This window comes from Tamandua tetradactyla, chromosome 4, assembly GCF_023851605.1.
Source record: "Tamandua tetradactyla isolate mTamTet1 chromosome 4, mTamTet1.pri, whole genome shotgun sequence".
In the NCBI taxonomy this organism is placed as follows: Eukaryota; Metazoa; Chordata; class Mammalia; order Pilosa; family Myrmecophagidae; genus Tamandua; species Tamandua tetradactyla.
In genome coordinates, this window is record NC_135330.1 from 48,581,331 (window position 1) to 48,607,957 (window position 26,627).

General features: G+C 38.8%; 1 long non-coding RNA gene across 2 annotated transcripts in view; it reads right to left on the reverse strand.

Moving 5' to 3' along the window:
• The window catches only part of LOC143680780 (uncharacterized), a 95,827-nt gene extending 69,200 nt beyond the window's left edge, over positions 1-26,627 (reverse strand). For both annotated transcript variants that reach the window (XR_013174177.1, XR_013174176.1), the window contains exon 1: positions 26,584-26,627. This is a non-coding gene — a long non-coding RNA (uncharacterized LOC143680780). The remainder of the gene's footprint in view (positions 1-26,583) is intronic.

Sequence of the window (26,627 nt, forward strand, 5' to 3'; positions counted from 1 at the left end):
TCTTACAAAGTGCACATGGCAAAAGAGACTAGGAAAAGTCATCTTCTTCAGGTGTCTGGTGGTGGCGGGACATGTGGTAAATGCCTCTGTCTCCGGTGTTTCAGCCTGTGAGTGAAATGGATGGAGCCTTGGCCTGTGAAGCACGTAAAGCCATCAGGTCCCCAAACAGTGGGGTCACTTCAAATGTGGAAAATTATAGGTTAAATGTAAATAAAATAAGTGTGAAAAACAAAAGCTGAGCAGTCCTGCCAAGAGTATATAGACAGAGAATAGTTCAAATGCTATTGCTATGGTGGTTTGTGGATGGCATTTGTTTTATAGCATAAATTTATACATATACTTATTTTATTTTTTGATACTCCCTTTTGTTTGTTCTATTTTGCTTTTGTATATATTTTTTGCAATAAACTGATTGGGCAGCAATGAGTTGAAAAGAACAAAAGTCCACTTGAATGAAAAATTAAGAACTAAATTTCCATTTCTTCACGACAATGGTTGATGAACACGTAACTTGCACAAAATGTTTGTCAATATTTACCATCACCAGCGGGATTGTAGGTCTGCATGAAAAGCAGAAAACATAAATCTGCCAAGGAAGCATCTACATCTCTTTCAAAATATAGATAACAATTTAACCCAGCTGCAGCTGTGGAGGGTGAGTTTTAAATACTATTCTGTGAAGCATGGCTTTGCATGTACATTGAATAATTCTTTCTTTAAATTAATTTTACTCAGTTTTAATTCCAAGCTTTCTTGGATACATAAAAAAAGCGAATAATTCCTCCTAATAGTTCAATTAGCAGAAGAAAATTGCAAACAGTAAATTATGCCATTTGCATATCCATGTCATCACATACATATTGAAAATTACATATTTTCCATAATGTATTGAGTTTTCATCTAATTACAGGAATCAGTGTAAACTTTTTGTAATTTCATTCTATCAAAGGTAAAACATCTGACACTGTGGATGTTATTGTATCAATTTAAAAGTATATATATTATATACAAATATTGGTGGAGCACCATATCATAGCAAAAGCAGTGCATTTACTCCATTTAGAATACTGTTGAGTAGAAATAATCATTGAATTTGGTTATGCTGTTCATATAATTAATAATTCATATAAACTAGCAGTGACAATATGCCAATGGTAATAACATCTGTAATTTTTAAAGCTTGTAAATATATATATATAGAGAGAGAAACCATAAAATTTCTGTTTCACAGCTGATACTGAGTAAAAATATTTTAGCACAACAGTAAACTTTCAATGTTTTAGAAATGTTTAAATTCGTGAAGATCATTTTGGTAAATCAATATAACATCCTACAATGGTATTGAACACTTCTGTGAACACACCCTCTAAATTTTGGTTTTAGATTTTTGTTCAAAAAAGTTCTCATTCTTTGATCAAAATTTTCAACAAATGAGATGCCAAAAAGCTTGAGTTTTTGAAAATCTTAGAAATATAGATCATGCTTGCATACAGAAAGATAGTGATATTTACTCCTATAAAAGTAAGAAAAATACTAAACAAATTAAATCATTAAATTAAACAAACAATACACAAGATTAATACTGAAACTCTACTACTGTGCTTAGGAAAATCTTGATTTGGGGTAGAAATTTATTTAAGGATTTTTTAATTTGATAAGTTTATGTTCCACACTGAAAGAGAAAGGTATTGAGAAAGCCTAAGATTTTGCAGTATCTGAATTTGGCAATCTATTCAAAATAATCAAAAATAAAGACTGGTGGGCAGGCCACGGTGGCTCAGCAGGCAGAGTTCTCGTCATGCTGGAGACCCAGGTTCGATTCCCAGTGCCTGCCCATGCAGAAAAAACTTAACTAATTAAATTAAAAAAATAAAGACTAGTTCTTTGACAAGATCTGTCTTACAAAAGTACTTTTCAAAGAAAGGTTTTCAATATAGATGGAGAGAAAATACTACGACTATAAAAACCTTTAGGCTGAAACAATTACATATTCCAATTTTCACTAAATTGTCCACTTAACAGAATTTGCTCTAAGCTTACCAGATATTTCACCCTAAAAAGAGTATATTCTCAATTGAAAATATTATACTCAGTGGAGAATAATCAATTGGCTCAATTTAAAGTTTATTGACCATAAAATGAAATTTTGAAGATTATGGGAAATTTTATGAAAATAATTACAATGCTATGTGTTATTTGTTTTTAGTTGGAATTTTATTTTTTTAATTTTACTTATTAAACATACCAACCTACAAACACAAACATTCTTACTATATGATCATTCCATTCTATATATATAAGCAGTGACTCACAATATCATCACATAGTTGCATATTCATCATCACGATCATTTATAGAACACTTGCATCAATTCAGAAAAAGAAATAAAAAGAAAGCAGGAAAAAAAATTCATACATACCATGCCCCTTACCCCTCTCTTTCATGGATCACTAGCATTTCAATCTACTAAATTTATTTTAACATTTGTTCCCCCATTATTTATTTATTTTTGATCCTTATGTTCTACTCGTCTGTCGATTAAGCAGATAAAAGGAGCATCAGACACAAGGTTTTCACAATCGCACAGTCACATTGCGAAAGCTACATCATTATGCAATCATCTGCAAGAAACGTGGGCTACTGGAGCACAGCTCTCCATTTTCAGGCAGTTTCTTGTTAGCATTTTAGTTTTGAAAATAATTTTTGAAGAGAACTGTTCTATAGAACCCATAATATTATAAAAACAATTTGTAAGTTAATAAATCAATATTTCAAAATTCATATGTTAATTTTTTTACTGCTCCCATTTAGTCTCAACCTGACGTGGTTTGGGTGATACAGTATGTGGCCACTCTGGCCCCATATTCCCATGGCTGACCCCTCCCCATATTTCAGTCTTACACGGAAAATGTCCTGTTTAGTAGACCTTCTCTGATCACCTAGTCTACGTTAAACTTACGTCAAGTTGCCCTGCTTCCTGACTCTCAGCACACACATACCCAGCCTGCACTAGAATAGCCTATGAGGTGAAGAACATGGCTTGCGTTGTTAACTGCTATAGCCTTGGAAGGAATGAGCCCTTACTCATCTGAATACAGGCAAATATATTTTGGGGGGTAGATTCTCGTCTGCCATGTGGGAGACCCGGGCTCAATTCCCGGCCCATGCACCTCCCCCCAAAATAAGCAAACAAACAAAAAACCAAACAAGCAAAGATTCAACAAATGGTGCTGCAATAATGGGATACTCAAATGGAAAAAAGGATGAAATGTGACCCCACCACACAGCATACAAAAAAAAAAAGCAAATACATTTGATCTAAATTTAGAGGATATCAGTTGTATCATACATCATGATTTATATAACATTAAGAAAGTTCAAAATACTGTCAATTAAATCATGACAGAATTTTTTGTTATGTTTATTAAAAGAAGTTTCAAACTTTATATACGAATTTTATCAAACATCACTCACGGCACACAGATAAAACAAGCAAACTAAATTACCTAGCACAATTTCTAAAATTTAGTCACATTCACCAATGTTAATCTAGTCACCAATGTTAGTGTTTTTCCACACAATCAAGAGCATTGATGATGCAGCATTCCTTGAATTACTGCTTGACTCTTGTCCTGGGATTTTCTTCCAAACCACTGACAGTACAGGTTTTGATGTTAGTGCTTTCTTGATCTTAATGGCAAACGTGAATCTGTCGCACCAAGCCCTCACTACCTTCAGATTTCCTTAGCAATTCCAAGCAATTCGGCAATTCAACTTGTCTTCAATGTGTCTGAAATATCATTGGCAATGCCATTAGAACTGAATTCTCTCCTCACAGATGAATATTTGCTTCTCTATTACCTATGTCCCATTGCTCCCTGCTGTTCTGAAATCAAATAACTTCATTCTCAAAAGTTGAAAGCACAGTGTCATCTTTTCCAATAGTTTCAAATAGTTGTTAAACTCTAACGACTGTACCACACTAATGCAAGGTATAAATAATAGGGTAGTATATGGGAACTCTGCACTTGAGGTATGATTTTTCTGTAAACCTATAATGTTTCTAACAAAAAATTTAAAAAAATAGTAATTAAGCTCAACCCATGTAGCAACAACAGTGCACATAAACCTATCATAGTGACGACATAAGTTCCATGACCAAGTTAGCACATGCATAGGCAATACAAACTACATCCCCACTGCTACCTGGCAACAATATGGTAAAACACCATCAACTAAAAACATCATCCTGATAACAAAGATTTTAATATGAAAAAATGCACATCTTAAACTGTTCTAAGAGGAAATTGTAAATTAACCCCACCTTTTTCTATTGATAGTGCAAATGGGCCATTGGACATTCTTTTCATGAATGAATACTGTATATGTATTGCACACATCTTTTTGCCTTTGCATAAGAGAGAAGCTATTGCTCTGAGATATTTGAGACTAACTCCTTTCATACACAGGTTATTCTTCAGATTTAGTGGCTAAGACCATGGGTAATATCCTGTGGACTACAGGACTGGCCTTGTCTGAATGTTGGAGTCTCCCTTAGCAGGGCTTTTGGGCTGAGACCCTATTCCCGTTTGTATGAAACTAGTAAGGGTGGTCTGATTCTGAGGACAGAGCATTTGCTCAGGTCTGCATGGACTGACTGTGTTTCAGAAGTGACAGCTGTGACATGGCAATTCAGAATGAAGCCATTTAATAGACTGTCCTATTTTTTGAAAACAGAAACTTGGGACAATCTTGTTACACAGAGTAACCCTGGGAGTCCATAGATATATTTGGAGATGAGAAAAAAAGAACTGAATGAAACAGACTGCAGAATAGAGATTTAGAGTCATATTAATTTTATATTATATAACAGAGCTTTTTATTTTTTAACTCTGCTCTGGGTTATTTCATTTCTAAGAAGATCTCCAAAACATAATAAAGCTGAATACACTGTTTATGAGAGAATTCCTATAAAGTGGTTGATGCCTAGTACATGCTGAGTAAATAGTAGCCAATATCACTAATGACCTAGAGGGAACCCAGCACTATAGAAGGTGCCTAGGTATTTATAAGGAGTTATAGATTCTGATTGGCAAACTCTTGGAGTCTACATACTACCTAGATTGTAACTTGAATATATATTTGAATATGAATAGCAGTAAGAGTAAGTATGTATTGAAGTCCAGAAGAATTCCAACAATAAATGCTAAGGGAATTCAATGGAAATAACATTTTTTTGAGCTAGGTAATACCTTTTTATATAAAAATTATTGAGTTTATGGTTGCAACAGGCTATAAAATCTCAACTAACAAAAAAAGTAATGTTAAGCACATCCCTGCAAAGAAGGCTGTAAGCACTGAGAACAGATTTAATGCTTCAGTCTATTTTCTTTTCCTCTTAAAAATAAAAAATTTACCATTGGAAATTCAATAAAAGTGTATACTAAGACAGTGAGGAGGAGCCTAAAAATATATATATATATATATATATGCATTTCAATAAATTGTTCACTATCCAGGGGGTTGATGCTCAACTTATCTCACCAGTGTCCCTGAATGATGAAACTCAGATACTAATTTATGCAAACCAAACCCACAGAGACCAAAGCCAATGGATTATTTACACAGAGAAATATAACTGTCAGGTGAATAGGCATTGGCCTAATTTATGCATTCCTTGTGCACATACTTATCGAAACAAAATTTTCAGATCAGCTTGGTGAGCATAGGCTCAGAATAGGGGTAAGGGCACTTAATTTTAGGATTTACATTTTCATTAGGGATCAGATTCACTCTTTAATAAGGAAAGTATTGACAGATAGAACTATAAATCATGTTGAACATTTAGCACATGGCCTGGCTTGTAGCAGGCATTCAGTAAAGATTTCTTGTATGAATGATAAGAACGATTGAAGGGTCCCCGGAACAGTGATTGGATAAAGTACTGTCAAACTTTATCTCCATTTTTCTACAATTTTTCTTGAAAGTTTTTATAAAAGTAATATTCTAATTAACACATCTTTTGAAAAATGTTAAGACTTTCAACCTTTATGGTCAAGACTCGCTACCTTGAAAGTCTTTTAAAGCAGGGTTTCTCACCAGTGGCACTAATGTCATTTTGGGTTGGATAATGCTTGGTTGCAGGGGACAGCCTTGGGTACTGGAGGATGTTTAGCAGTATTCTGGTCCTACCCACTAAATGACAGCAGCACACCTCCCTTCACCCCACTCAGCTCCTGCGTTTCCTTTTTCCTATTAACATTTCTCCCTGCAATTTATTTTTTTTCATGTTTTGACACAATTCACTGCAATAAGACTGAATGAAAAGAGAATTCTCTTGGAGTGAGGTAAAATGTAGTGGAAGGAGGGGTTTGGAAGGAAAGAACAGGTAAGTCCATTGGCACTAATGTCATTTTGGATTGGATAATGCTTGGTTGCAGGGAACAGCCTTGGGTACTGGAGGATGTTTAGCAATATTCTGGTCTGACTCCAGGCATTGCCAAATATCCCCTGGAGGGCAAAATACCCCTTGGTTGAGAAACACTCCTTTAAAGTAATAGCTCTGCTCTTATCTTTTAGGTGCTAATTTCAGAACCCAAAACTCAGAGACCATATCACTGTGAGATCTTGAGGTCTTAGATTCATGACTGTGGTCTCTCCTAAACCCCACCCAACTGCCAGATACGGCCACTATCACCAGACTATTATATACATGCAGTACTATAAGAACTGGTCTCCAGGAAGAGAGAAAAGAGAATAAGTGGGAAGGAAAATGTAAATGAAAAATAAACAAATGTGTTTTAGTTCAAAAGGAAATAACAATAATTGTGCTAGTTCACTGAATTATACCTTGATGTATGATAGCCTTCTAAAGTAGCCAGAAACAGATATCTGTAACTGTTGTAACTCATTGAACTCTAACCTAGATGCCTTGTTTCTTTAATGCTAATGCTATGCTTCTTTAATGCATAATATTTACCCAGGAATTGAGTAATTGGACAGTGACAAGACAACTCATTACTGACCCTGCTTGTACCACCTTACCTTGGACATAATCCCCTGAAGTGTGGTGCCCTTGCACAAGGTCCTCTTGTAAATAAATATGAGTTAATCCAGAACTGATCACCCAATTCCTAAATTATCTTACTAGATCAAAGCAGTTCTAATCAAAGTTGTCCTCCTTGGCATACACAGTAGTGTAAACCATAAACTGTAAGGAAACTAAGCATGTAATCAATCTGCACATGCTCGGTAATTTAACTCTCTAACCTCATCATTATCCTAAGCCTGCGTTTGTTTGAATGCTATAAAATACTGAAAGTTTCTCCAGTACAAGTAGACAAATTTATGGCCCATAGTTCTTCTGATCTCCTTACTTTGCACTTGGCAATAAACTCTTTCTCTCTTTGAAACCTCACTGTGGCATAACTGGTTCTTCCATGTGCAGCAAGCAGAGAACCACTGCATTGATCAATATCAAAAGTAAGCTCCTCATCCCAAACCCTGCCTTCCATTCAAATAGTACTAAGGATAATTGGAGATACTGTGAAAGTGGGTGGTTATTTTGTGAGTTGTGGCTGGTCTGCACACTTGGTCAGCTTTCATGCAGTATACAGGCAGCAGAAAAGGAAAGAGAGCAGGAATCAAGTTTCAAAAAGAAGTAGCATAAATAAATTTGATCGTAATGGGCATTCTTTTATACAAAATTTGGCGTGATTATATCAGATTTATTTTTGAAGCCATTTCGTTCCTCTGGTTTGCCTATTATTACCTTCCAAACCCCTCTTTTCACCCTATGCCTACCCTGCCCCACCCCAAGCCTGTTTTCATTTAGTCTTACTGCAGTGAACTAAGCAAAATGCAATCATGCATTACAGAGGTTAAATGTTAACAAGAAACACACTGGGCACTTTTCATAGAATTGGTCCTTTTTCCCTAAATATTTTACGATTAGCTGCTCTCTAACTATGGAAGTATGTAGAAACTCATATCTGACCCTGCAATGTTTCATAGTCATACCTTCATTTAAATTCAGAAGTCACGTCTTCCAAATAGTCTCACCATGCAGAGACTCGGCCTGCCCATTCAGGCTGTTCCACTCTCACACCTGGTATATGGCTGCCTGGCGTGTGCACACATGGTCTTTATCAGGACACATGGCTAACAAGACTGCTAGTCTGGAATAATCTGGACTGTCAATCTGTGTAGTGCAGAATGCAAAGTGAACTGGGAAGAATTAAAAAAACACATTAAAAAAAGAATGAGAAGAGGGTTCTTGATGTAAAGATCTCAGAAACAAAGAAATATATGAAACAATTACAATATAAACAAGACGGTATGATTCTTTACAGTATTAAAAGTCCTATTAATTTATATAATCATATTTTTATAAGTACAAAATAGGTAGCATTTATTAAATAAATAAAAATTCAGACATTAATATTTATGGAACACCCAGTATATGTTGGGTATCATCTAAGGTAGGAATTATTTTATCGTTGAGGGAACAGGGAGCCAGACTAATTAGGTTATTGCTCAAGATACCAGAGTTGGTTAATAATAGAATTAGGATGCAAACCTCATACCTTCCCCCCAAACCTACAGCACCTTCCACTTAAACACCATTGCATTAATCTTTCTTCAATTTCACAAATACCTTAATTTATAACCATTATGGCATATGCCTAAATTGCTGATACAGCAAACATCATTTATCTAAAATATTTAAAATGCAAACCTTAAAATAAATATACCCAATTTTCTTCAATTGGTTAATTTAAATTTTGTTACATTTTGAGATTTTGGTCTTAAAATATATGAGATAATGTGCAAAGGTAATAAAAATTGAATCTTATTCAGAAATTATATTTAATCTTGGGTAAGAGTGATTAGATACATAATGTTATAAAATAAAACATATGACAAAAACCTTATAACTATTCTGATAAAATATCTATATAGGAGATGGTTAATACCGTTGAACCACGTTTAGTTATACTGATTAGAAACAAGATTTTACTGCATGTGTTTTTCTTGAAAATATGGGAATTTCAATCCCAAAGAAATGCTCAAGAACTGATGACCTACTCTGTCTGTTAATTAGGTCTCAGAAACTCATGGGTATTTTTCTGTTTTAAAGTCATACATAATATTTCCTACAGCTTTGTATTAAACCTTAGAATTAGATACAAATGTCTTCAGAGACATTTTTCTTCATCTTGAATCTTTTTTTTAATCCGTTCCCAAATGACCAGTCAGGAAACTTAGAAAGCTTTAATGTGCCAAGAGTTACAAAAATGCCATTCTGATATGCGCCCACAGCAAGGACACAAGTCTAAAAAAAGCTTTGATTTATTTCAGGAGCTTACTAAAAGAGGATCATAAGCTAGATTTTTCAGACAATAAATTTGGTTTAAATATGAAGTGGGTAATAGGATAAAATCAGTAATCTTTAAACTTTTCCACTTCAAATAATTGCCTGCAGGAAAATTACAAGTAAATTATAATTATTACCCATAGCTAACCCTTATGCAGAAAACACACCTTACCTGAATATCGGAATGTAAAGAATAATAGACGGTATCCATCAGCAATGTAAAGATTCCCAACGGCATTTGATCATTACTTTTCCCTGACACTCTATAAATGCAAATCCTTGAATTTAAACTAAAATTGCCCCTAAAATATAACATCAGTTTTGAGCATAAGAAGGAAGTAGTGCAGGACCAGCTCTCAGTCACCCTAGGCTGAGTTATTTCTAGGGTCAGTATTTCATTTTGCTTTTAACTTATTTTTTTTAATTGAATGCTTAAGATGAAATAATAATATTTCATCTTAAACTGAAAAAGTTTAAAATAAAACAAATTATAGAAGCAAGAGGGACAAGTCAGATAAGGTTTAAAAATAAAATGCTGTCCTGGGAATCCAAAAGAGATAATAAGTCCTGGAAATTCCACTTTTGTTAACTGTTTTAGTAATAACCTGATCACGGACAGATGGCTAGTCTATTTAACTTTTCTAGTGCACCCATATTATTTTTCAATATATTTTTCAATGTTTCTATACAGCTTGGTTTTCTATACTATGATTTTTTAATTTATAAAATAGAAATGATATTGATCTTCCTCGTACAATGTAGAATGAAGCAAGGGTTGGTGCTCAATAATTGTTAGATATCTTCCTTCCTTTTTTCTTATCTCCCATCCTTCTTTCCTTCTTCCTTCTTTTTCTCCCCCACTACCAGGGTCAGTGGGAAGAGCACTGAAATCAGGAAAATTACCTTCTAGTTCTTGATGGCTACTCATCAACTGCTTGATATCAGACTAGTTTCAATATCCTCACCTTTAAAACATCAATACTATTTCCCTTTTCTACCTCAATAGTTTTGTGACCATGAAATGAGATAATATATGTGAAAATAACTTTCTCAAGTTATATTATTCTATATAAAAGTAAGATGCTATTTGCAGAATTTTTCTTTTTTTTTGCGTGGGCAGGCACCAGGAATTGAACCAGGGTCTCCAGCACAGCAGGCAAGAATTCTACCTGCTGAGCCACTGTGGCCCACCCTATTTGCAGAACTTTAATGTGAAAGCTGAAGATAATAGGTATGCCTATTAATGATTTTTCACAGACTCCATCATTTATAAAACTTAGATGACCCTCAGTTTGTAAGAAGCTAAAATAGCAATTCTTAACCTCATGAGCTTTCATCAGTGGAAAATCACAGTTACTGTGTTCTAGGAGCCTAATTTTTATTCTGTGAGAATACATATGGGACCCGAGAAGGATAAAAATCTGGACTTATGTTAGTGCCCACACTTTATTATATAATAGCGTATATGCCAATGATTTCCAAAATGCATTTCAGAATAGCATAGTAGCAAAACCAGTTTCCAAATAACAAAATTAACATCATCTTTAGAGCAAGAGAGAGACTGAGTAAAAGTATAGGTAGAATAATAAAACATTGCGCTTATACTCATTGCTTTTTAAGGAAAGCGAAGCCATGCCCTGCTATTCTATTTAGATAGTATTGGGGATTGAGTCATGCTCCCCCACAAAAGGCATATCTTTTGGGTTCACCCTGGTCTTGTGGGTGTGAACCTACTTATAAATAGGACCTTTTAAGATGTTATCAGTTAGGTGTGCCTAAACCGCGTGAGGCTGAGCCTTAATCCAGTATGGCTGAAGTCCTTACAAGCCAAAGAAATTGGACACATAAGGAAAAGCCACAGGAAGAGCAAGAAACCAGAAGTCAATGGAACCCAGGAAAGAGGGGAAGACATCTCTACATGCATTGCCACATGACCGAAAAGCCAAGGACTAAGCATCACTGGCAGCAGGCCCCACATACCACAGACTTCAGGGAGAAAGCTTTGACATACGGATACCTTGATTTTGGACTTCTCCTAACCTCAAAACCATAAGCCAATAAAGTTTCATTGTTTTAGTCAATCTAGTCTATGGTATTTGTTTTAGCAGCTGGCAACTAAAATAGATAGCATATCTGAAAAATATAGAAAGTAGATAGACAATTCCAGATGTCTTTGAATAACTTGCCCTTTTTTAAGAAGATGTAAAATAAGTGTCACATGTACAATATCTTTCCAAAGAATTAAAGACAATTCCTTGTCAGAGTGTCAATGCTCCTCCTCCTCCTCCCCGTCTTCCCCCTACTCCTTGCTAATTAAGGAGAGAGTGGCTGATGGAACCAGAGATCAGTGCTTAACCCCAAGACAATCATTTAGAAGCAGACAGCAGCATAGGAATATTCTGGAACAAAGGCACCGTTCAACAAAGTTACTCTAACTACATGGTGACTGGCCAGCCTAGAAGAATATTTCCTGGGAATGTGAATTTGAGAAATAAAAAGAGAAGGAAATGGAGACTGTTCAATATAGGATTTAAGAATGTGATCCATGATGTCTTGGTGCCTACATTTTAATCCCAGCTCTTCACTTGCCAACTACAAGACCTTGGGCAAGTTAGTCAACCTCCCCAGGCTTCATTTTTCTCATCAGGAAAATAATAGCATAGAAGGTCTTCATGATACACAGACAATTGATAAAAGAAAGAAGCTACCTAAAACAAATCCATCAAAACGAGTCCAAAATGTCTGAGAAAACGTTGAAATCATATTTGATTATAGCAATCTCAAAAAAATAAAATGAAAAATTAGAAATATAAATATTTTTAAAGATATCCCCGATATTTAGGTTATAATTTTACGTATATACCAACTATTAGAATGAACAAAGTATCAAGTCTTTTTAAGGGGAGACAAAACAAAATACCAGCATAATATCCTTCATTTTACATTTGGTATTTATGTAGATATATTTAAAAAAACTTTTTAAAATTTTCCCAAGACTTTACTACTCAAGACTTTCCCTTTTCAATCTATGTGATTTTCTCTCTTACGGTTAACAGGCCACACTTCTAGACCCTCCTTTGGTGTGTTTGAAAGAATTATGTACCCTAGAAAAGCCATGTTTAAATCCTGATTCAGTCTTGTGGAGGCAGCCATTTCTGCGAATCCCTAGTCAGTACTGCAGGTTGTAAACTTGACTTGATTATCACCACAGAGATGTGATGTAGAGAGCCGCTTTCCGGGTTTGGCCTAGTGGACACGCTGCAGCCTGCTCTAGAGTTCCCCCCGCCCATCGAGTGAGCTAAGATGGCGCTCACATCCTGCTTCCGCAAATGACGCACACGCCCACCAACCCTATCTTCCAATCACCTCTGTATACGTGGCACTAACCTATTGGGTTTGGGCACAGTATATAAGAGGTTACCCGGATGGGGTGGGGGGAGACGACCCACAGGGAGCCGTGTCTGACGGCCGCATAGAGGTTGCTCCCCCGCGGGGCATCTTGTCCCGCGCGGAACCTGTAACAGAGAATGCAAGCTTAACTCCAGTAAAGGTCTGTGCTCACAACTGCTACGTGTCTTGGATCTGTGTTTCTCACCAGCGCGGATTTGTCTGCGTCTCTCTGTCTCTCCTCATTGTCTCACCCGCCAGCCGGGGACCAGAGGCTGAGCGAGAAGTCGCGGACAAGTGGTGGCCCGTACGGGGAACCCTTCTGCTGCCTTTCCCCGAGCTGGTGAGGACGTGCTTCTTGAGTTCGCAGCGGACTTTCCACGCCTGATCACCGTGGGAAGGTAAGTGCTTCCTATTACGTGAGAGTTAAGGGCTGTGGGCGTTCAGGTAGCCCCAGTGAATCGGGAGAGCTCCCCGATTGATTAAAGTACAGTGCCGACTGCAAGCATGGGGCAGTCAGGAAGTTCACCTTTGTTAGCTCCCTTAAAGACCCTTTTGAAGCAGTGGGGTATCTCGGTTAGGAAGAGTTCCCTCCTGCGGTTCTTAGACGATGTTGCTGCTTTTGCACCTTGGTTCGCCCACTCCGGGAGCCTTAGTCTGCCTTCTTGGTTAAAACTTGGTAATGACATAGAACGGGCGCGCCGGACGGGCCTTTGTATGGACCCGATCCTGGTCCCTATCTGGGAAACCGTCCGTGCTTGCCCTGAGGCGGAGAATGCTGCAGGCCTAAGTCCGTCTTCCGCCCTGCTGCAGGCACGGCACGCGCTCCAAGAAACTCAGTCAGTTTCGTCTGCGGACGGCTCCCGTAAAGGCAAGCCGCCAGAGTCAGACGTTAGTCCGGACGACTCTGACTCGGAGTCAGATAGTGATGAGACCGAGGGTGCAGACGCGCCTCCGCTGATCGATTGGGGGAGGCCCCCTGTCTCACCCACGCAGCCTTCCGCCCCGCCAGCGCCTGCTGTAGGGGTGCGGCGGCTTCCGGTGAATGGTTTTGGTGATCTCGCCAAAAACCCTCACCACGGGCTCCCTCTGGTGGCCGAATCAGGTAATTACAGTGGCTGCTCTCCAACTTCTAAGTGCTTGTTAAAAGGAATGGGATATGTCCCCGGCAAAGGCTTAGGAGCCTCATTGCAGGGGCGCGCAAGGCCTATACAAGCTGTCTCCAATTCTGACAGACGAGGCCTGGGTTTTTCCTAGGGGCCACTGAGGGGAGACTCCCACCCACACCTATAAAACTAAAGTGGAAGACCAGTACCCCGGTGTGGGTGCCTCAGTGGCCATTATCACAGGAAAAGCTGTCAGCATTACACACTCTAGTGTCTATACAGCTAAAAGAGAGCCATATCATTCCCTCCACATCGCCTTGGAACACACCCGTATTTGTCATAAAGAAAAAATCAGGCAGATGGAGATTGTTACATGATTTAAGAGCCATTAATAATTGCATGGAGTCCTTAGGACCTGTTCAGATGGGGTTGCCCCTTCTCTCAGCTCTGCCAGAGCATTGGTCTATTTTCATCTTAGACATCAAAGACTTACTAAAGAAACAGAAAGGGGGAATAGGTCACGGCCTGTCCCCAAAGGCTCAACTGTCTATAGCCTTGTTTACGTACAATTTTTTAAATGAAAATTCACTAGGAATGACACCTGCTCTTCAGCACACTACTCCGAGTCCTCCACATAGAGGTCTAGTCCGTTGGAAGGATGTCCTGTCAGGACAATGGCAAGGCCCTGACCCAGTGCTCAGCTGGGCCAGAGGCTCTGTTTGTGTTTTTCCCCAGGAGCCAGGACGTCAACCAGTGTGGGTTCCGGAAAGACTGGTGAGAACCGTGACACCGCCCGGGGACGCCACGGAGCTGTTGCCCAAAAAACCAACAAGCCTTCAACCTGAACCATCAGATCAGGCCTCCAACTCTGCTGATGACGGCGGCGACTGACGAGATAGCAACGAAAGCGCCGGTCACCCTTCGATTGTTTAGAAGGGGGACCAGTTTTAATAACCCCCGTTGCCTTCGACCTTTCCAAACTGGGCGAGACTGTACAAAGTCTGTGGAACCGAGTCACCTCATGGTTCTCTTGGCCCAATTTGACTACTTGGATTCTCGTAGCGGTGGGACTATTAGTGGGCTTAGTCACTGTTAAATGTTTGTTAGAACGCTTGTTCCAGACACAGCAGCAACTACGTGTTTCTACCATGTTAGCTATGTCTTCCCAGTCAAATGTGGGTGTGCGTCCCTCCTCGATAGATAGCCCGTCTGAATCACCTGGGGCAAAGCTCTTGTCAGCAGGGTTTGTTGCAGGCTCCCTGGCCACTACCCATGTTTAGCTAGGCACCAGAGGCTGTTAATTTTGCGCGCCTAGCCGCCTCGACGGTGGAGCTGCGGCCGCAGTCCTGGCCAGACTGGGCTTGGCTCTAGCCATTGCACCGAGGCCTCCGCAGCGTTTCCTATGCCCTGGCTGTCGCTCTCATAATCCCCGCTTGACCCAGTTGCGAGGCGAAGCACTGCAGGGAGGAGTCACGTGGTATCCAGTTCACGGACTCTCCGGTCTCTATATGAGGTGAGCATTCTGGTCGGTGCCAGAGGCTCCGTCGTGTGATGACGCGAGCCTAGTCCAGACTCCCCAAAGCACCAAACTATGTTGTGAGCCACTCAGGCCCACGGGAGCACCATCATCAATAGAGACACTGGGTACAAGAATACGGTCTACGGACCATGCCTCTTATAAAAACAAAAAGGGGGAGATGTAGAGAGCCGCTTTCCGGGTTTGGCCTAGTGGACACGCTGCAGCCTGCTCTAGAGTTCCCCCCGCCCATCGAGTGAGCTAAGATGGCGCTCACATCCTGCTTCCGCAAATGACGCACACGCCCACCAACCCTATCTTCCAATCACCTCTGTATACGTGGCACTAACCTATTGGGTTTGGGCACAGTATATAAGAGGTTACCCGGACGGGGTGGGGGGAGACGACCCACAGGGAGCCGTGCCTGACGGCCGCATAGAGGTTGCTCCCCCGCGGGGCATCTTGTCCCGCGCGGAACCTGTAACAGAGAATGCAAGCTTAACTCCAGTAAAGGTCTGTGCTCACAACTGCTACGTGTCTTGGATCTGTGTTTCTCACCAGCGCGGATTTGTCTGCGTCTCTCTGTCTCTCCTCATTGTCTCACCCGCCGGCCGGGGACCAGAGGCTGAGCGAGAAGTCGCGGACAATGTGACACACCCAATTGTGGGTATTAACATTTGATTAGAGGAAGATGTGACTCCACCCATTCCCGGTGGGTCTTGATTAGTTACTGGAATCCTTCACAAGAGGAAATATTTTGGAGAAAGGTAGAGAGCCAGGAGAACCATGAGAGCCCACCCAGCCAGAGACCTTTGGAGATGAAGAAGGAATACACCCCTGGAGGAGCTTCATGAAACAAGAAGTATGGAGAGAAAGCTAGCAGATGGTGCCATGTTCGCCATATGCCTTTCCAGTTGAGAGAGACCCTGAATTTCATCTGCCTTTCTTGAGTGAAAGTAACCTCTTGTTGTGCCTTAATTTGGATATTTTTATAGACTTGCTTTAATTGGGACATTTTCATAGCCTTAGAACTGTAAACTTGCAACTAATAAATGCCCTCTTTTAAAAGCCATTCTATTTCTAGTATATCACATTCCAGCAGCTGGTAAACTAAAACAAATGGTTTTCCAATTGACATCAACCTCATGAAATTCTGCATCTTCTGCAAATTTTGCAATTAGACTTTGTATTACATTTACATTATAGAAATAGTGATAATTAATCACCAAGACTAATATTAAGTGGAGGGGAGTTTGGAGCGGAAAATATATTGGTCACTAGTTCACAGTGGGTACTTTATTATTGTGATGTTTTTTGCTTTTTGAGATGATCAATGTGGGGACAAGGATAATGAATACTCAGATATGTAGGTCACCCTATACTTACCTCAGGGGGTTGTCGTGAGAGTAAAAATGTGATTCTGCTTGACATACATTAAGCCTCGATAAATGTTACTTATTGCATTTTTAAAGAGAGAAGGCAATAAGCAGAAGCCATCAGGCTGAAACAAGGATAGAAGAAAGAAGTAACCATGATGGAATAGGAAGAAACCAACAGAGTGAAGCAAAGAAAAAGGTACTGACTCACAAGCACGACAGACAAGTAGAATCACTGTCGGCTCCCAAAAGCTGCTGCTCATCCTGAACACTCCAGGCTTGCTCAGAGTTTCCTGGCTCCTCTTTCAGACTTCGTGGGCATTGTGACAACACATCATTTTCACCTGAGATAACCTGAGGATGTTTCAACCCTGAAACATCCGAACACATCAATTGAATCTATTCATTAAACTTTAGTCAAGCAGATTTGTTTCTGAGGAGATACTGATGAAAGAAACTTTCACCTCACCTTTTCTTTCACCTTTCACCTTTTCTTTACAGATTTAACTCTGAGTCTCTAAACTGTTCTCTTTCTTGAGTTTGAATAGATCTCAAAGGATACTTTCTCTAACCACCACTTGAAAGAAAGTAATTCTTTAATAACACATTAAGTGCTATAACACTCCACAATTTACAAGGTATTCTATTTCATACTCACAAGAGGAGGGTATAAATTTCCATTTTTAATAAGATCACTAGTTGGCTAACCAATCATAGCCTTATTTCACATGTTCTCACTAAATGAGAATCAAATTCCAGTTTTATCTTTCTAGGACCACTTGCATGCTGCCTGAACTGAAGCGGTGTGTGTTTAAAAACTCTTCAATCACGTACATATTAACATTCTCTTGTTTTATTACTATAAATTACTAATATTATCCAGAGGCTTTTCATGAAATTAACTGATTATTTTATTCAACAAACATGTATTGGGTAAATACCTACTATGTGCCAAGCAATGAACTAGGGGCTGGATTTTATTGGTTTAATTTTCAAGGTCAACCTTTTACCATATTTACCCAGCCCGGGCATCTGTGAGGAGACAAGTTGATAACAACTCAAATGGGACTTCCTGTAGAAACATCAGATACATGATGGCTCAGTTCTATAGTGGAATTATTGCAGACTTCACATTCACATCCCAGCTCTTCCACTGTCTTGCTTGCTTTATTTTGGGGCAGTTTCTTCACCTCTCCAATCATGTATAACATGGAGATACAGCATCTATCTCATAGAGGCGTAAGGATAAGAAATAATATATGTAAAATTACTGGTCAGTGGTTGGCACACATATGTTCAGCAAATAAAACCTACTGCTATTATTACTGGATGGAAGTGGAGGGGCAACCTTCTTTCTAAGGTTCTTGGAAAATACCATATACTACCAACATCATCTATAATTAATATTCCAATTTTTTAGGTGAAATAAATTTCACCTCAAAGAAGTCAAATCCTTCATGCAGGTAACAAATTTTTTAGCACCTACTATGTGCCAAATTGAGGTTAGTCTCTGGAGATGCAAGGATGACCCAAAGCACCCACAGTCTCACAGAAGAGACACAGTAGAGTGTTAAGTGCCATAAGAGAGGAAAGCATAGGGCTGTAGAGCTCGCTGGAAAGGAAGCTCATTCAGACTGCATGGCAGAGTGGACATGAAGGAAACTCCCCAGAGAGGATGTCTTAGCTAAGTCACGAAAGATGCAATCTGACAAAAGTTAGTCAGCAGCAGCCTGAACTTGAAACTAAACCCTCGTCTCCAAGAGCAGTGAACTTCCTATTATACAACGGCTCCTTTGAGTATTCTCTGAGCACTTTCTCCATGGAAAAGATCATACCAGATGGAGACAAAGGTGAATAATTATAGTTCTTTTCTCATGAAAGCAAGGCGAAATAAGACTGGCACACAGCTAACCAACTCTAAACATAGGTAGCAAAAGAGTGCAATATTAAAAATCAGATCTTGGCCAGTCTACTTCAGTTTCCACCTAATTCTCAGACTTTCAGTCTAGATGCTACCAATTCCTCACATTCCATGTGATAACAGGTCGATAACACTGCCACAAAAGTGAATTCCACCATACAGCTATTGGTGCGGTTATAGGCAAAACTAAGTGGATATTATTCATCATATTATCTGTAAAGTATAATACAATTTCTGTAATTTTTGCATAACACAAGTTTTATCACTTTATGTGCCAAGCATCCTAAATTCCATCGGAAGCAATGTTCCCGCTTTAAATTTTGTGCTGGCGGAACCTATTTGAATATATTTTATTTAAGGTGTCTACTTCTTTATAATTGAAATTTGTCTTTAGTTTTTGTTTTTGGGGGGAGGTGTACTTTCTTCATTAGATTCGGAGATCAGAATTAAGTTTACTTCAAAAAATTATTGGGCAATGTCTTACCTCTGTGTGCTTTAGAGCAATATAGGAATTAGGTGGCCTTAATGATTTTATAGAGCTCATCGAAAATATCCATGGACTGTGCAGTCACTAATCACTAATAGCAGTATTCCTTGTCAATTCCAATCTCACCTTCAAATGCTTCTTAACACCATACTCCACATAACCACTATGAAGCAATAAACATGGATTAATTCATTTATTTTCAGCCCTTCTTCTTTATTAAGACTTGAACATTCTTCTGTATATGACTTTGACAATATCCCATAGATTTTCATATGTGAATATGAAAAAATATTTCATTTTTAAAATTTTTCAAATCTTCTTAATCTATAAGTTTAAACCTTTGCTGCTCCAAAATGGAAGACTTTACCAATTAAGTCGAGAAAACCATCTACTGCTTTTTCAGGAGACTCCTATTCAAATCTGATCAGTTCTTGCTTCAGTTTGGTCTCCTCTGTTTCACATATTCCAGAAGTTCCACATTTCTTATATGCCAGCGGCACCTTTCCATCTTTTCCAAGACCTCCTGTAGGGGTTTTCATTCTTTCTTTTAACTAAAATTTTTGGTTTTTTCAAGGGACTGTGAGGAAGCAGAGGAAATAAGTACATGGGCTCAAGTCATGATACAAAAGCAAAAGTTCAGAGTTTTAGTTTTGAACTCTTTCAAGTGCTGCTCAACCTAAATAAGGGCTTTTTTTTTTTCAATTTGTCTTATTCTTCTTGTGCCAAAAATAATGAAATCATCTAGACTAATGATTTATATATAATACATTATAATAGAGATAATAAATTCAAACAATTATAATCCAAATAATATAATAATGTTTATATATGAACAGAATATCTGAGTTTAAATTATTAAAACTGTGAAGGAAAATAATTCCTATAATGATTAAAGATTAAAACCAATATGGAATGTTCTGTCCTCTAAAAATTGTAATATGTTACACCTTGGTTCACTAACTAAAGCAAAAAGAGTCAACCTCTTACAAAATGGTCCAAATGTGAAATTCCTAAAAATTCTCACAAACAAGGTACTTTGATATGAGATTTAATGCACTATTAAATTATAGAACTAAGTGATACATATAAGACTTCCTTAAAGTATATAGGATATAGCAGTAGGTGGTGGAATTAAAACAAATGACGATGCCATACTTTGCTTTTTTTTATACTTTTACTAAAGAAAATCTGAAATATCTGCATACTTACAACATTTTAAATAGATATCCTGTATATTACCAGCTTGTCGATTTTTCTGTGGTTTTGATGTCTTCTAAATAGTTTTATGAAATTAGGAAAGTGTTCTACTTTGAATGGGAAAAAAGACATTAAAAACAACAACAAACCACTGCTCTCATAAATTGCAAATACTAAATACCATCAGAAGAAGTGGAAAACTCATTTATGAGCATTGCAAAAGTCAATGTTAAGATGGAAACTTCATTAGGTTGCACAATCAGAATTTAATTCCCAGAAATTTTTTAGTATTAGCTAAATACTAATAAACACATACTGCTATTAATATACTTAAAGCAGCTAACTCTACAGTATAAATACAGTGAACTACGAAACCCTGACCCAAGTCATACTAATAAGAATGGTAGATTCCCAGAAGAGCAATCTTTCATTCATTCATTCATGCCTCCATCCATCAACTCATTCAACAAATATTTATTGAGTATTCTCTATGTGTTAATTTATAATAAAAAAAATAAAGTAGCAAACTAGTGGGAGAGCTTGATAAGAAACCAGGTAATTATAATTCATTGTTGTAAGTAAATTGATAGTTTCTGTGAGAGCACTTAGGAGGTACACTCAGATTTGTTTGAAGAGAGAGGAAGAGAATATAGGCTGTGTCTAGGAACTCCTCTTTTTAGTTTTCTCAGCTGCTCAAAGCAAATACCAAGAAATGGGCAGGATTAAGTAATGGGAGTCTATTTTCACTCATGGTTTTGAGGCCAGAAAAAATGTCCAAATCAGGTTGTCATCAAGGTTCCCAAAGGCCAGTGACCCTTGGCTCCTCTATCACATGTCAAGACACATGGCAGCATCTGCTGGTCTCTCCTTTCTCTTCCGGGTTTAGTTGTTTTCAGCTTTCTGTTGCTGTGGATTACTCTCTTCGTCTGAATTTCATTCTCTTATAAAGGACTCCAGCTGTAGGATTAAGACCCATCCTGACTCTGGTGGGTCATACTTTAACTGAAGCAATTTCATCAAAAGATACTCCTTACAATGGATTCACACCCACAGGAATGGATTAAATTTAAGAACAACTTTTTCTGGGGTACATATAGCTTTGAACCATGACACTTCACCCGCAGGACCCCAAAAGGGCATGTTCTTTTTGTATGAAAAATACATTCATTCCATCACAATATCCAAAAACCTTAAAACTCATTTCAGAAACAATGCTTAGTACAAGGTTTCCTCAAAATCAGTTATAGGTGGCTTGTCCTGGGGCAGAATTCCTCTCTGTCTCTGTCCTTGAAACCTAGAAGGAAGTTATCCACTCTGATAAACAATGGAGGGACAGGCATAGAATAAACATTTCCATTCTAGAAGGGAGAAATTGTAAGGAAAACAAGGGTCATGGGTCTCAAACAATTCTGAAACACAGCAGAGAATACTCCATTAGATTTCAAGATCTTAGAGTCATCTATGGAATGGATGCTTTATCCTCTGGGCCTGATGGAGCAGTAGTTCCACCCCTTCCAAGCACCTGCCCAGTGGCCATGTTTTCCTTGAACATTGGAGTAAAGATTCCACCCTCTACAAGCATGGGTTGGTGGCCAGATTTGCCTGCCCTCTTCAAGGGCCGAGGCAGATTCACTTTTCCACATGAAAGGCTGCATCCACACTCTTGGCCCAAGAAGATGCTTTCAGTCCAGACCTCAGTGTCCATGGTTCTGCCTTTGAAGTGATTTTTCCTTCTATCTGTCCCTTTCTTGTCACTTTTAGCCTAGACTGGCAAATCTCATAAAAGAAAAGAGAGAGAGAAAGAGAGAGGGATAGAGAGAGGGAGAAAGAAAGAGAGAGAGAGACAGAGAGAGAGAGAGGAGAGAGAGAGAGACAGAGAGAGAGAGAGAGAGAAAGAGAGAGGGAGGGAGGGAGGGAGGGAGGGAGAGAGAGAGAGAGAGAGAGAGAGAGAGAGAGAGAGAGAGAGAGAGAGAGAGAAAGAGAGAGGGAGGGAGGGAGGGAGGGAGGGAGAGAGAGAGAGAGAGAGAGAGAGAGAGAGAGAGAGAGAGAGAGAGAGAGAGAGAAACTTGTCAGTTTTGCATGTAGTACACAGGATTCCAACTATGATCCCACAAAAACTGCTGACTAATTCCATGTTCAGTTAAACCCTTTGCATTCTCTAGGAAGTCACTTTCCGGAAGCTAGAATTTTCCAATCCATCAATTTCTGGCTTCTTTGTGCCAAGTTCAGTTGACAATTATCTCTTTCCTCTCTCACTTTACTATAAATTACAAGGAGAAACAAGGTTATGCTTTCCATATTTAGCTGGGAAATCTCCTAAGCTAAATATCCAAGTTCATTGCTCTCAAGTTCTGCCTTCCATTCAAATCAAAACTCAACTTTGCCAAGTTTGTTGCCACTTTAAAAAGAAGGATCACCCTTCCTCCAGTTCCCAATAAGACATTCTTCATTTTTTTCTAAGGCCTCATTGTAAAGTACCTTTAGCATCCATATTTCTACCTATAGTCTCTTCAAAGCACTCTAGGTCTTTTCTATCAAGCACCTCACAAGTCTTCCAGCTTTTATCTTTTAGCTAATTCCAAAGCTGTTTCCACATTTTTGGTATTTGCAATAGCAGCAATCCATTCTCCTTGTATAAAAATCTGTTTTTGTTTCCTAGGCTGCTTGAAACAAATACTATGAATTGGGTCTGGGTTAAACAATGGGAATTTACTCATGCTTTGAAGACCCAGAAAATGTCCAAATCAAGGCATTTCATTGATTTCAAGCTTCATGCATCCATGGCTTTCTCTTTATCTGACTTTCATCCTCTTATAAAGGACTCCAATAATGGGATTTAAGGTCCACCTCGATTGAGGTTGGTCACACCTTAATTGAAGTAGCTCCTCAAAAGGACAATTTACAATGGATTCACACCCACAGGAATGGATTATATTTAAGAACATATTTTTCCAGGGTACATACAGCTCCAAACCACCACATCCTCTCAGAGGAAGTTCATTTATATGAACCCTGAAGAAGGAAGAATAACATAGAAGGTAGTCTATGTGGAGAGAAAATAGAGTGAATAGCATGAGCAAAGGGCAAAAGAGAAAAAAGTATGGCATGTAGGAGGAACTAAAAAAAGCATAGAAGGCAAGCCAGGCAGGAGATATTAAAAGATGAGGCTGGAAAGACAGTTAGGGACCAGATCAAAAGGATCTTGTAAATTAAATTAAGAATGTGGAATTATTTTAAGGATAATGAAAGCTATTAAGTGGTTTTAATCAGATAAGCAACAGTTATCAGAACTATATTTTAGTAATAGTCATGCTGGCTGAAGAATTGATAATTCATTGGAGAGGTTACATTAAAGAATGAAAAATCAGTTAGAAGTCTTGCTGGAATCCATAGGAGAGATGGCGAGAGAATTAAGATAAAACAGGAATGGAAAGAAGGAAAAAATTATAGTTTCAAAATATGTTTAAGAAGTAAAATTAATAAGGTTGGTTTAATATGGGACTGGGTGAGGGTGGAACTCAAGAATGAATGTTTTCTCCACTCCCATGTGCTGTCTCAGGTAACTGAGTGGAAAATGGTGTCATTCACTGAGATAGAGAACCAAGACAAAGAAATAAGTTTGCCGGCAGAGATAAGAAATCTCTTTTAAGCAAGCTGAGCTTGAACTGTCTGTGAGTCATGTACGTGAATCTGGCCAGCGGGCAATTGGCTAAGATTGACAGCTGTGTGAGTTAAAGAGAGCGAGATCAGCTCTGGGATTAATCAGCATACAAATCACAACTGAAGATTTGGGAATGGATGTACAAAGTGAATGTGCAGAGCAAAAAGAGAAGTTATCCCAATATTTAAGGGAATGCAATGGAAGAATTGAGTCCCCTCAAAAGATAAATTCAAGTCCTAAACCCTGGTTCCATGAATATGATCCTATTTGGAAACAGGATCTTTGATGTTACTACTTAAACTGAGGCCAAACTGCCTTAGGGTGGTTCTTAATCTAATATTACTGGTGTCCTTATAAGAAGAGGAAATTTGGACAGACGGAGAAAAGAAAGAAGACAGCCATGCTACAGAAGTGGAGATTTAGTTATACCACAAGCCAAGAAATGCCACGGATTGCTGACAAGCCACGGCCAGAATCCTATGGTCTTGAGAGGAAGCATGGCCCTGCTAACACCTTGACTGAACTTCTAGCCTCCAGAATGGAGACAATAAATTTCTGTTGTACTAAGCCATCCAGTTTGTGGCACTTTATTACACTAACCATAGGAAACTAAGACAGGGACACGTAAAAAGATGCTTGTGAAGAATGCTGAAAGAACCTCAACCCAGACAGAAAACACATTTTTGATATACCTACAAGGTTTCCCAAGCTTAGATCTGGGTCCCTGCCCTACCCCAACACATACACATATACCACAAACACACTTTCTCCTTTCAGGAACCCGTGTTCTTGAGCACTTCTCTTTCTAAAAACAAAAAGAAGTCTGTTAAGGAGTCTTTTTATATGCTGTGTGACAGAAAGAAATCTTAAAGAGTTAATATCTAAAAAAAGGGAGATACTCTACCCTGGTAGCAGTTTCAAAGCAGAGTCAAATGCCTCTAGATGGGCCTCAGGTTTTGTTGCTGTTATCTACCAGCCCATGAAGGTATCTTGAGGGTTTCTGAGGAGCAGAACAACCAGAATCTCCCAGAGGCAGAAACGAGAGAAGTTGAAAAATAAAGGGTCAAGTTGAGATTAAGTGAAATTCTGCACCTCTCGATTGCAAATGGGCATTTCAGTACAAGAATCAAAAGTGTGTCACCTTTAGGAAAGGTAATAAGAGGAGTGACTTGGTACATCACTCCATGGCATTGATGCAAATTTATCCTTTCAAGAAAATGTTACAATTGGTCAAAAACCTAGAAAAAAAATCTCAGTATGGCCAAGGACAAAATGTTCCTACCAGTTTGAGCCCCACCAGATTCAGGTCATGGATTTTATTCACCTAATTCCAGCTCCTTGGAGAGGGAAATGGAGACATCAAGATATGAAGTAACCTCTGAAAACCTGCACAGTTACTCAGCACTAGGTCCTGCTGAACCCTGGCATCTCAGACACACAAAAGCTGTTACTTCTCCCACTGGACAGTACATATTGTAGAGACTTTCTCTTCACCTGGTTCATGGAATGCAGTAATTTGAGAATACATACAAGTTGAGTCATATCTAGGTTAGTATTCACTGTAGCAGGGTTTTGTCTCTGTCAATTCAGTTATCTCAACTTTCCTTCACAACGGCTAGTGAAACGAGTCAGAGAAACAGAAGAAACCAGCGACAACATACCCTAATACTTGATATCCCAATTTCAGAAAACCTAAACTCTCCTTGAGGATCATGACTTCATGAAGAGAAAAGAAAAGACCATCACATAAGATGTTAATATTTCACAGCCAAGGTGGGCTTTGGAAAATGCAAATTAGATAACTGCTTTCCAGAAACAGTCTTGTGTCTCTACCTTTACCATGGAAAAACAAAACCAGGCTTTCCCATTCTTACAAGATAAGGATGAGAGATACCCGGAGCAAAGCCAACATCAAGCTGTGTCCAGCCTATATATGCTGACCCACCAGCTGACCTCAAAACACATGTGGAGACCAGCCAAAGTCATCAAAGATACCCACACCAGCCTGGCTAAAACCAGTAGATCCCAACCAACCTGCAGACACATTGTCAACAAGACTGAATTGTTAATTGACCTGGATAAGGCCTGGATCTCTCAAGGCCTAAAGACCAGCTACCATGAGGAAACCCGCACCCAGCAAATAATACCTTACCAGATTATCATTCTGAACAGCAGCACTTAGAACAGCATCTTTGTCATCATATATTTCACCACATATAAAAAGAGTTCGAAAATCATTCTTTCTTTGCTCAATGGGACTGGACATTTTTGAGATTGGAAAACTTTTCAAACTTCTACTTATTATTTCCTCAGTTTTTAAAGGTAGAATTGGTGAAGTAAGTTGAAATCCTTTGTAGTAATCCTTCCATTACCCACCCCTAATCCTCCCCACATATATCTAAGGCCATTCAAACATGGTGAGGCTCTGAGATTAGGACATTTCTTATAGCCCTTGTGGGTAGGGTGAGGGTTCCAGGGTCACAGAATGAAAGATTTATTCAAGAGAAGGAGGAGCATTAGCCAATACTTTACTGTAGCTGTCCCCCATACCCGTACCTCCACTTCCCTAGTTGCCAGTCAGTGATTTGGTTCCAGGCATG